This window comes from Oryzias latipes, chromosome 23 (assembly GCF_053564925.1).
Source record: "Oryzias latipes strain Hd-rR chromosome 23, Olatipes_Hd-rR_3.1".
NCBI classification, from domain to species: Eukaryota; Metazoa; Chordata; class Actinopteri; order Beloniformes; family Adrianichthyidae; genus Oryzias; species Oryzias latipes.
Window position 1 is genome coordinate 21,894,769 of NC_136259.1, and position 10,123 is coordinate 21,904,891.

Here is a 10,123-nt window from a genome sequence, read left to right on the forward strand (position 1 = left end):
TTTTCAGTGTTGCCAGCTTTACACTAAATTAGCACATTTTCCTCCAGATTCTAGGCTTTCCTTTGAGGTATTGGGCTTGTTCGGGATGCAGATCTAGCCGACGGTTCAAGTCCCAGACAGGACAGTCATCAGGCAAAACATCTCATGTCAGTCATGCGGCGACTGACATGATATTTAGAAAATATCAGTTTCATGACGGTTGTGTCGTTTAATTTTGCTTTATTCATCCGTCACGCCTTAAAAGTTGGACCAAAGTTAGAGTTTGGATGTGAGCATCCACTTTGACATTAAGGGAAAATCTTCATCACAAAGTCTAAGTTTAAACCAGCTGCAACTGTTTGACAGAGAATGAAGATTCGATCCAAAAAAGTTTCCAACCCGCTGAAGATGTTTCTGAACTGAGGAAACTTGTAAAAGGGACATTTAGGATTTTTTCCTACAGAAAGGCTGAATTCAGCAGAAATGTTCCAGTTCTGAAATAAAACCCTGATAGACTGAAAACGTTCAAACATTTGTTCAAATGTCCATTCTTCAGGGAGGTGTTTGATTTGTGGAAGAGGTTAAAGAGGGATCCTGGATCCTCCTGTCATACAGTTTTATTGGTGATGCCGGCAGGTGTCCTGGTAGTGTTCCTGTTGTGTGTGCTTCTGTGTGTGTGTGTGTGTGATGCACAGTTCCATGTGTTTTATGTCATGTGACATTAAATACTGTCAAAAAGTTTGAAATTGTAGAGTTCGTTTGAAGTTAGAATTACATATTAATTACATGCTGATGTGCCACCAATCCTCTGCTACTTAAAAATATTACTCTGAATATTTAGACTTCTACTTTTTTTCCGGACTTTAACTTCAATAGTTTTTTCTAACTGGACTTCTTCATATTTTAGTTAAAGACCCCTGCTTTGGACAGTAATTTATGGGGAGCTATTTTTAAGTAGATTTCCCACATAATTCTCACCCAACAAATTCATCAACGACAGGATGGATCCTTGAGGTTCAACTTGTGTTCTTTATCCCCAGTGAGATGTGAATGGGGAGATCTTTTGTTGATTTAATTTACAAACTCCTGTTAGCAATGTTTCAAGAAAATGTTCAAGGAAAATGGTGACAAAAAGCTGGACGTCCAGGATAAACAAAGTGGAAACTGGCCTGAGACTGCAGCTGATGAGCAACATCAGACAAAAGTGAAGTCTACCATCTTTTCAATGAAAAACACCCCAATTCTGTGTTTTGTTTGCCAGCAAGGTTCTGATTGAAGCTGGGGAATGGTGGGTAAAGAGGGAGGAGCTGTGGGACAATATGGACAAACACGGCAGGGTCATTCGGGGTTCAAACCCTGGAATTTTACTGTATTTCCTTCTCCTTCTGCTCTAAAAATGCGCTGAGTTCATCTCACCTCTCCTGGCCTCTATCAAACATTTCTATCACACTGTGAAGGCGGGATTGCTTGTGATACTGACACCATGCCGCCAGGTGAGCTCCGTCCACGGAAAGAGAGGGAATCTCAAATCCTCGTCTTCTTCGCCTGGAACGAGGATGATTTGCACTCATTTCCCTGCGCTGTGCCCCTGAAGTTAAAGTTACATGATGAATGACGGGCCGATCAGATCAACTTTCCAGAGATTCACCGCTGGTCTTCAGACAGTTTCACAAAGAAGGAAAGCTTTGAAAAAAGGTTGATAATTTTGAGGCTTAAACACCAGAAAACGGACGGTAATGAGTGCAGTTCTACTAAACATCAGTTTTCTTGATCTCATTATGAGAGGTGTGGTTCTGGGGTGTGCTGGGGTGACGGGGTTACTAGGGGTTGGGGATGTCACCGCCCTGCAGAGCCTTCATTGAGCGCTTGATGGATGCTCTGTAACCAATGGAGATAGAGTGCCCTCTTAGCCAGGGCCGGCTCACAGTCTTCTCAGCAGATTAACTCCCATTGATTTATAGAGATTTACTTCAGGAACCAAAACAGCTGGCCAAAGGACAAATACCACAACTAGCTCAACATAAATTCAACTCAAGAAAGGCCAGCTCATTTGTTAAAAAGATCACTTCTACTACACCAGATGAGGGGAGGGATTATCTTCATAGGGACTTGACGGGCAGAAAACGATGCATTTCATCAAGATATTTGCAATGATGTGATCAAAACAATTGTACCTGCTGGGACTGAAATACTTACATTTCTAATTATATCATTGATTTGTAAAATAAATTAAAAAAAAAATCTGTATTTGCTTTAATGATGTCTATGAAGACTTTCATTCATCCAGGTTGATTCCATCATAGTAGTAGGTTTATGGGCTGTCATCTGGACTTAGTTTTTAAAGTTTTTAAAGTTAGAAGATGTTTCACCTTTTTTCAAGAAGGTTTTGTCAATTTTGAATTAGCTTGGTATGGTAAAAGAGCTGGTTTATATGTGCTCATGGGGGAGGAGTCAAACATGAAACTGGATTGTGTTGTCAACTTAGCCTACATGGTTTTGGGTCGTTAAGAGTCCTTAGTCCTCAGTTGGGGGTTGGGGAGCCAGTGACTCCCTCCCAAACCTGGTCATCTCTATCAGCTGATAATGACCCAGGTGGAACTGGTTCGGTTTGTTTGGGTTTCAGAATACTGCCATAGATGGATGGAAAAATAAACCTGAGACCACCATTCTTATTCAGAGGTTTATCCTACTTGACAAAAATGGCTTCTTTCACTCCTCGCTCAAACCATCCTTTCTCTCTGGCTAGAATTCGGACCTTACTGTCCTCGAACGAGTGGTTTGTGGCCTTCAGGTGGAGGTGCACTGCAGACTCAGGTCCACTTGGGTTGGCTCTGCGATGTTGGTAGAGGTTGTTTGGTTTCTCCTATATACTGTTCATTGCAGTTCTCTTTGCAGTGGATAGAGTACACAACACTACTCTGTTTGTAGCTGGGAATTTTGTCCTTTGGATGAACCAGTTTTTGTCCGAGAGTATTGACTGTTTTTTTATGAACTGGGATGTTATGTTGTCTGAAAATCCTTTGTAAGTTTTTCAGACAGGCCTGAGATATAAGGCCCTTTAGTCTCTTGTTCCTTCTTTAATTGTTTTCTTTTCTGTTGGGATCTGTTGAAAGCCCAGTTGGGATATCCACAGGTTCGGAGGGATTGACGGATATGTTGCTCTTCTTTCTTCTTTCCGTCAGAGCTTGTGGGCCTCTCCCGGGCTCTGTGTTGTAAGGTCCTGATCACGCCTAGTTTGTGCTGTAAATTTGATTCAAACCATCCTTTGATAGAGGATAATGAGTGCTAGAGCTGTGGCAGAAATTTGAATGGATCTGCTGTCATGAAAGAATCGTTCACATCCATTGCCCTGTTTTTACTTTTTTCCCGTAGTTATCTGTAAGTTAGACATTCTTAATTCCGTTTTTCTAGCAGTTGGTATCGGAGCTTTGTCACAGCACGTCTGCTTTTGCCGCCATCTTTCCCATGTCTGGGCAAGATGGCAATGATGAAGACTCATCACGTGAGTTGCTTTGTGTTTATTCGCGCAATTGTGATTAATGGAAACTGTGTGATTGCGAAATTGTGTTTTTTTAATATTTTTATACATTTATAGAATTGCGATTAAGTTTTGCACATTTGTGTAATGGAAATGCAGCTAATGATGCATGATCAATATGCATCATTAGCATTAGCTTGCTCCTGTGTTTCTTACAGGCAAACTTAAATTTTTGTGCTAACAGTCCAGTCGGGCTGCAGAAGACAGAATCAGAGATTCAAAGATGATGAGCTGTTTGTCTGCACAACACTCCTATCTGAAGTAGAACAGACGAAGATCTTTTTTTAAAATTAGCATCCAGCCACTAATAATGCTACTGCACATAACAGTCTAGACAAGTTAAAGGAGTCTAAATCTGTTTTGGCAAGTTTCATGATATAAAGATTTCATCTTTGATTCAGGATGTTCAGCTGATTGCTGTTAAAACGTAATGTTTTATAAGTTAGCAGTTTAAAAGGAGTCTCCTATGAATAGTGCGGCATCCAGTCAGCAGAGGAATTAGGGGATTTTGAAGGAAACTGTAACCCCCGGTCACTAATTCCCTTCAGGTTTGTCACACAGCAACACCTGTGACATGTGTTTATGCGATTTTATTGTCAATAAGAAAAATATTTAGTAGTGTAGCTGTAGCTGGCAGCAGTCTGATAACCAAACGGACTCTTATCTTTCTGCCAAATCCTGATTTCACACGGTTTTAGGAATGTTATTTAAAATACAAACTCTTGAGGAAGGATTTAGGGTGAAATACTCTAGTCTGGTACAGATCATCTAAAAAGTTGTAATCAGGAGGTGAAGCAGGAGGTTTCTGGAGGAAATCTATATGGGATTTTCATGGAAGGAACATAGTTTTGCTTTTGTTAAGCCCAAGGATTTATCCTTTCCTTCCACTTCACACTCTTAACGCCCCTCCGTTAAAGTGAAATATCAGATGTAGCTGAGTGTTGCGCCAACTCGAAAAAACGTGGACTTCATTTGCTGGCGAGCATACATTATTCATCATTAAAATTCTTGTCTCTCGATGTAAAACAGCAGGGAAGTAAATTTCTTAAGTTTAACACAACCTTTAGGAGATAATCCATCGAGGGAAGGTTTACCATAAATGTGACTCGCATTGTGTTACATTTTAATGGTCCCACCTCAGGTTGCATTAAGATGCGAAGATCCTGCTAAAGTCATCAGGTTGTTGTTGTACCGTAAAGAATCTTATATGGAAGCAGGAAAATGCAAAAAAAAAAAAGTCAAAAAGTTTTAGGACCGAAATATTTACAGAAAGTACAACTGAAATTCAAATATACTTTATTTAAAAAAAAAAAAAATGAAAAAAAATGAAAAAATTACAAATTATATTATTAGTTAGTTGTCATTGTTTGGTGTAATTTAGATTTATATACACCTTTAGTTAAAAATAAATAAAGCAACCTGTAAAATATCAGTGGAAATTGTAGTTTTTTTCAGTAGAAGCTGCTGAAAACTGCTGAAATCTACAGAATGTGTACATATTTAACTATAAAATGAAAACAATAATAATATGTAAAATATGAAACAAATAGATCGATTGCAAACATGAGCAGGTTATCTTTTTTTTTAACCAATAACTGAAATTTAAAGATTAGAACAACATGTTAAAATATTCTGTCTGTTATGAAAACAATTGTATTGTTTAGATTTAGAGATGTCAAGGTTTTCTTGATCAGCAATGGCCATAAATTTGAGACCGAAAAGTACATCTATGTTACTTTTTTTTTGTTGAGAAATTACTGTGTTTATGGTTTTGTTTTCTTTTGTTTCTGGACTGAGTTTGAAAAAAGATCATATCAGTAGTGTCATTATAATTAAATGTTTTTTTTTCAACATGGTGCAAAATTTTAAGATTTTCAATTTTGCACCACATTCCATGAAGTATAAAATAAAATAAAATTCCTTCAGTGTAGTCAAAGCTTTTATTTTGAAAATACCATGAGATGGAAATGTGAAATAGAATATTGTTCCAAATAAGCAGAAAGCGTGGCGGGCAACAGGTGGAGGTTCCTGTGTTTCTGCTTCAGATGGGGTCCAAAGGGACCCGCGTTGCTCGGCGGCAGCAGCTCTCCTGGACGTCGGCTCTCGGCTGCAGCTGCATTCAGACGGGCCTTTCTGGGTCTGGTGTGTAATGAGGTTACACGCCGGCGCTCCAAAGATGTGCTCTTCCCTCCGTCTGACTTTGGAGTTCAGAGACACGGTGGAGCAACCTTTTGAACAGCCTTCCACGCCTTCTCGGACGGGCCCGGAACTGTTTCGCCGCGGTGGGCCAGCTTTGACTCATGAGGCTGAGCGAGAGGGGTCGCGACCCACGCTGCGAAGTGCTTCCTGTTCCCGCTGAAGAGGTCTACAAGGACCTGCGGTCGTCACAGGGGAGGCTTCTGGGTAGCATCCAATGCCTGGCGATGCTGATGATGATAAAAAGCATCCATCAGCTAAACAGGTGCTCCAAAAGGGGAGAAGGCGAATCGCAGTTCTTTTTTTCTTACAGCTGTGAGGAACGTAGAGGAAACATGTTCTGCACATTAGCTTAACTCAAACCACGGGAGATCGCATTGAGCTGGAAGCTTACAACTTCATGTAGAAGCTTCCACAATATTAGAATGTAGGAATCTTAAACTATGTTCAAGTAATTGTAACATCAAGACTCAGACTTCATTAATAACAACTCTCAACATTGTCCAGTTGGAACCATTGACTGTATGTAAGAACTGGACAGAGTGGCCCCTCCCCCCTGGCGTTCCAAACAGGAAGTACCCACTGGCTCCAAGAAACCGAAATCCCGTTGACTACTAAAGAAAAATAAACAGCTGTCACTCAGTCATTCTATTTGTCAGAACAACCATTCATGCTATGCTACATCTTTTTAACATCTTCTTGTTAATCTAATTGTTTTTCATGGTACTTTTTCTTTATTACAAGTTATTCAAGTTATAAACTGACCCATCAGATGCCTTAGTAAAACCATGTGGCCACCACCTCAAAAAGTTTGATGGACAGATTCTCCCAAGAAGCTTTCAGTGGAAGGGGCGTGGCCTTCAAACAAGCTTACTCATGATTGGCGATAGTAGTTGCCGTTGAACACTGACTCCGACCGACTCGGACCAATCACTGTTGACTGACTCGTAGTGGCTGCGCTCGTATCACCGAAAAAGGGCGACCTAATTGGCTTCATGTCACTGGAGCCAGAGTTAAGCACTTTTATTTTCTGGGTGACGTCAACCCCGACTGTGTCCAATTCTCTCCTCTACGGTCTGTGCCCCAAACCTTCAGAGGAGGGGGCAATTTTTAAATTATTTTATAAAACGATAATGCAACGTGCTCAACAAGAGATCAGGCACTTATAGAGCATGTGTTTTCAGAACTGCCAAGAACTTTTCATAAATAAAGTTTGATTTGGTTTGATATAAACATGGGCAGACATTGTGCTCCAGTGGTCGTGCTGGACATAATTTATTGCTTTATCCTCCTGTGGATATTTAACAGTAACATTTTCTTTAATTTAATTGTTAAAGAAAGCAATTACCTGTTTGATTTTTAGAAAAAACAATTGTGTATTACCACATTCATCTATTGGCGCAATAGAATGTCATTGGATATACATAGAATTGGTTTCAGTTTTTCTTCTGCGCTTATCCTTACAGATGAAATCACACACGTCAAGCTCTTTGAGTTTAGTCAGAAGTCAGAAGAACAACCAAAAACATTTGATTAAATAGATATTTGTGATGTCATATTTATCAGTTTTAATCTTGAGGTTCTAGAGAGAACAAGAAGTTTGTTTCACGTTTCTTTAAAGAGTGTCTCTGTTTTTCAGATTCATCACAGCCCAAAACAGGTGGGTGAGAATTTACAAGAGGAAGAAAACAGATGTCATTGTTTCTTACCAAAAGCTGGCTCTCAATTCGTCAATAAAAATGAAAACTTCTTTGCTTCCTATTGTTACATTGAGCATATTAAAGCTAACGCCTCCCGAGGAGATGCCGTGTAGATGCCTCACAGCTCCAAATCTGACAAGAACGGCACATTTTCCATTCCTGACCTCCTGATGCCCCACTGACATCTGCCACGCTGTGATTTAGGATTATTTTTAAATCAGGAGCTGTCCAGATTTGATGGGACGAAGATAGGATATCCTTATCCCTGGAGGCCTTGTAAATCTCGACAGTTTACTACAGAGAGGGGGGAGGAAGTCGGCTCGTTCTCTCCTCGTTCCTAATCCCGCCACTTCCTCCCCTGTGCTCTGTAGCCTGCGCTCACGCCGTAATGCATTTTCTGTAACTAACAGCCGTTGTTTCCCGATTATCACGCTCCCATCCCTTCTCCTGGAATGTGTGTATATATACACTTGGTGTGTGGGTGTGTCACAGTAGGACAGGGTGTTGGGGGGGTCGTTCTTCTGGTTGGAGTGAAGCAGTAGAAGGTCTGGAAAAGCAGTTAAAGTTAACACTACCCTCCTACGTTACCGTTTTACCTCCTCTTCCTCCACCCTGCGGGTGCTTTGCCCCATGACTGAGCTCTGGTCGTCAGGCGGGGTGCCAGCGATGCGGGCCTCCCGCTTCCGTCACGCTCGCCAACCCCCACCCTACGCCACACGAAACACATGGGTGTCAAGTCCTCTCGTGCTGGCAGTGTCCAGCTCCTTTCAACAGGTTTCACTCCGTTTAATTAACCATGTCTGCCAAAAAAAGAAAAGAAAAGCCCCAAAATGAACTGAAACCCGAAGGAGTCCACACAGGACGGCACACCAAGGCGGTTCTGCCGTCGGGCAGAGGGCCTAACGTTTGTCACATCACTTCCTGACAGCGGCTCATGTTTTCTGAAGCCTTAGGTGAAGCTGATGAGGAGGCCAAACATCTCGCAGGGGTCAAGATTAACGAGAGTACTGACAGAACAGATTCACCTGCTGCCCCGATGCTGCTAACACTTTACTGTTAACAGATGACTCGTCATCAACGCTCTCCCCAAGTCAGAGTAAGACGGATTCTGTTTGGTCAAAGGATGTTTCAAACTCCAGCTTTGTATTCAAACATTTTTTTTAAACTTATTTTACGTTTCTTTAACTTTTGAGTTGGCAAAGGTGTCTTAAATCTGTCTCAAAATGTTCCTCATTTAGTTTTTAAATAAAAAAAGACTGAGAAATGTCAGTACTGTGGTCCCATACTGTAACAGGGTTTCCCAGATATTTTTGGAGGAGTTTTGCATGCTTTTTTTTTTAATTCTGCAGCCTATTTGGCTGTAGCTACTTGTCAATCAATCTCCTTCGCACCGTGTCTGCTGTTTAGTACAGAATGCAATAAGCTTTAAGTGATTAGTAACAGTGAGACTGAAGTGTTTCTCCCCAACCAAACCCCACAATGTTGACAAAACAATCTGCACCGCCAAAGACAACCGCCACAGCTCCCAAAGGGCAGAAGAAGATGCTAACTATCACACAAAAGGTTGGACATGCTAATGGAATGTGGAAGTCATGCATGTTCAAACAATACAGAAAAGTGTGAAAATGTTCATGTCTGTCTGACACAAGTAGATAAAGTGTGCAATGAGGAGTTTTACAGCCTTAAAACATCTAGAAAATTATTGTCGAAAAAAAATCGAATTGATTACTTTGCAGAATTTACTTTTTGCAAGTCGTTTTTAGAACATAATTCCAGCGATTAACTAGGGACCACAGTGATTCTAATCTGGAAAATGGACAAAATCCCAAATGGGAATCAGAGATTCTGCAGATGCAACATTTTTAGAACGTTATGTGGATTTGATCCCAAATTATCCCTAACAACATGCGACTTTCACTTAACAGCAAACCTGTGCGGTTTTAGCTCAATTTAAAGACCCAGTCCAATAAAAATGATGCCTTTTACATGGTCTTATAGCATTCTCCTCACAACGGAAGACATGCGTAAATTAATTTAAAACTGCATTTCTTAGCACTTTTCTTTATTCAAAAGGTGATGGATCAGGAGCAGGTAAAAAATCTGCAGTTTGAAAAAGCTCTTGGCCAAAGCCCCCACTACTCCGTTCCAATTCTGATGCATCCACTTGCAGACGAATGGATCCATTAACCTTAGATTGTAAAGATTGTACGGCTGGATAGCTCTGATTTTGCGTCCAATTTCTTTGCTAAGTTAATGTTACCTTGTGGTTGTGAGGGGCTGTAAGTTAGCAGGAGAGGGAGTAAACAAAGGAATGGCGGGATATCAGCGTGGGGTTACTTCAACGCCAACAGTCCCGCCCACAACTCAGAGGTGAATTTCTAATGAGCTCCTGCTGCTCTGCAGAAAGCATGTCTTAAAAAGCTACTCGGGCTTTGTGATTTTGGCTAAAAACGACGGTGGCCCTGAAGTGCAAAACACATCAACAAATCACTCGAACCACAAACATTTTACAGATCACGACAATTAAAAAAGCAAAACAAATGTTTAAAAAAAAAACTCTACATTTTAGAAAACAGAATTTCAGAAGCCAAAAAAATCCAGAAAAGAAGTATTCTACAGAATAAAAAATGAAATGTTAGAAAACTAAATACAATGAGAAACTGGAAAAGGTAGGTACTATGGGACATTGCTGAGTGGATGATGATGTCCA

At 40.7% G+C, this 10,123-nt stretch overlaps 1 long non-coding RNA gene across 1 annotated transcript; it reads right to left on the bottom strand.

Moving 5' to 3' along the window:
• Positions 1 to 5,443: 5,443 nt before the first annotated feature.
• On the bottom strand, positions 5,444 to 9,287 carry LOC110017604 (uncharacterized). The gene is made up of 2 exons (XR_002293041.2): positions 7,423 to 9,287; positions 5,444 to 5,943 (listed from the first exon to the last, which is right to left on the bottom strand). It is a non-coding gene; the product is annotated as an uncharacterized LOC110017604 (long non-coding RNA).
• Between the last annotated feature and the right edge of the window lie 836 nt (positions 9,288 to 10,123).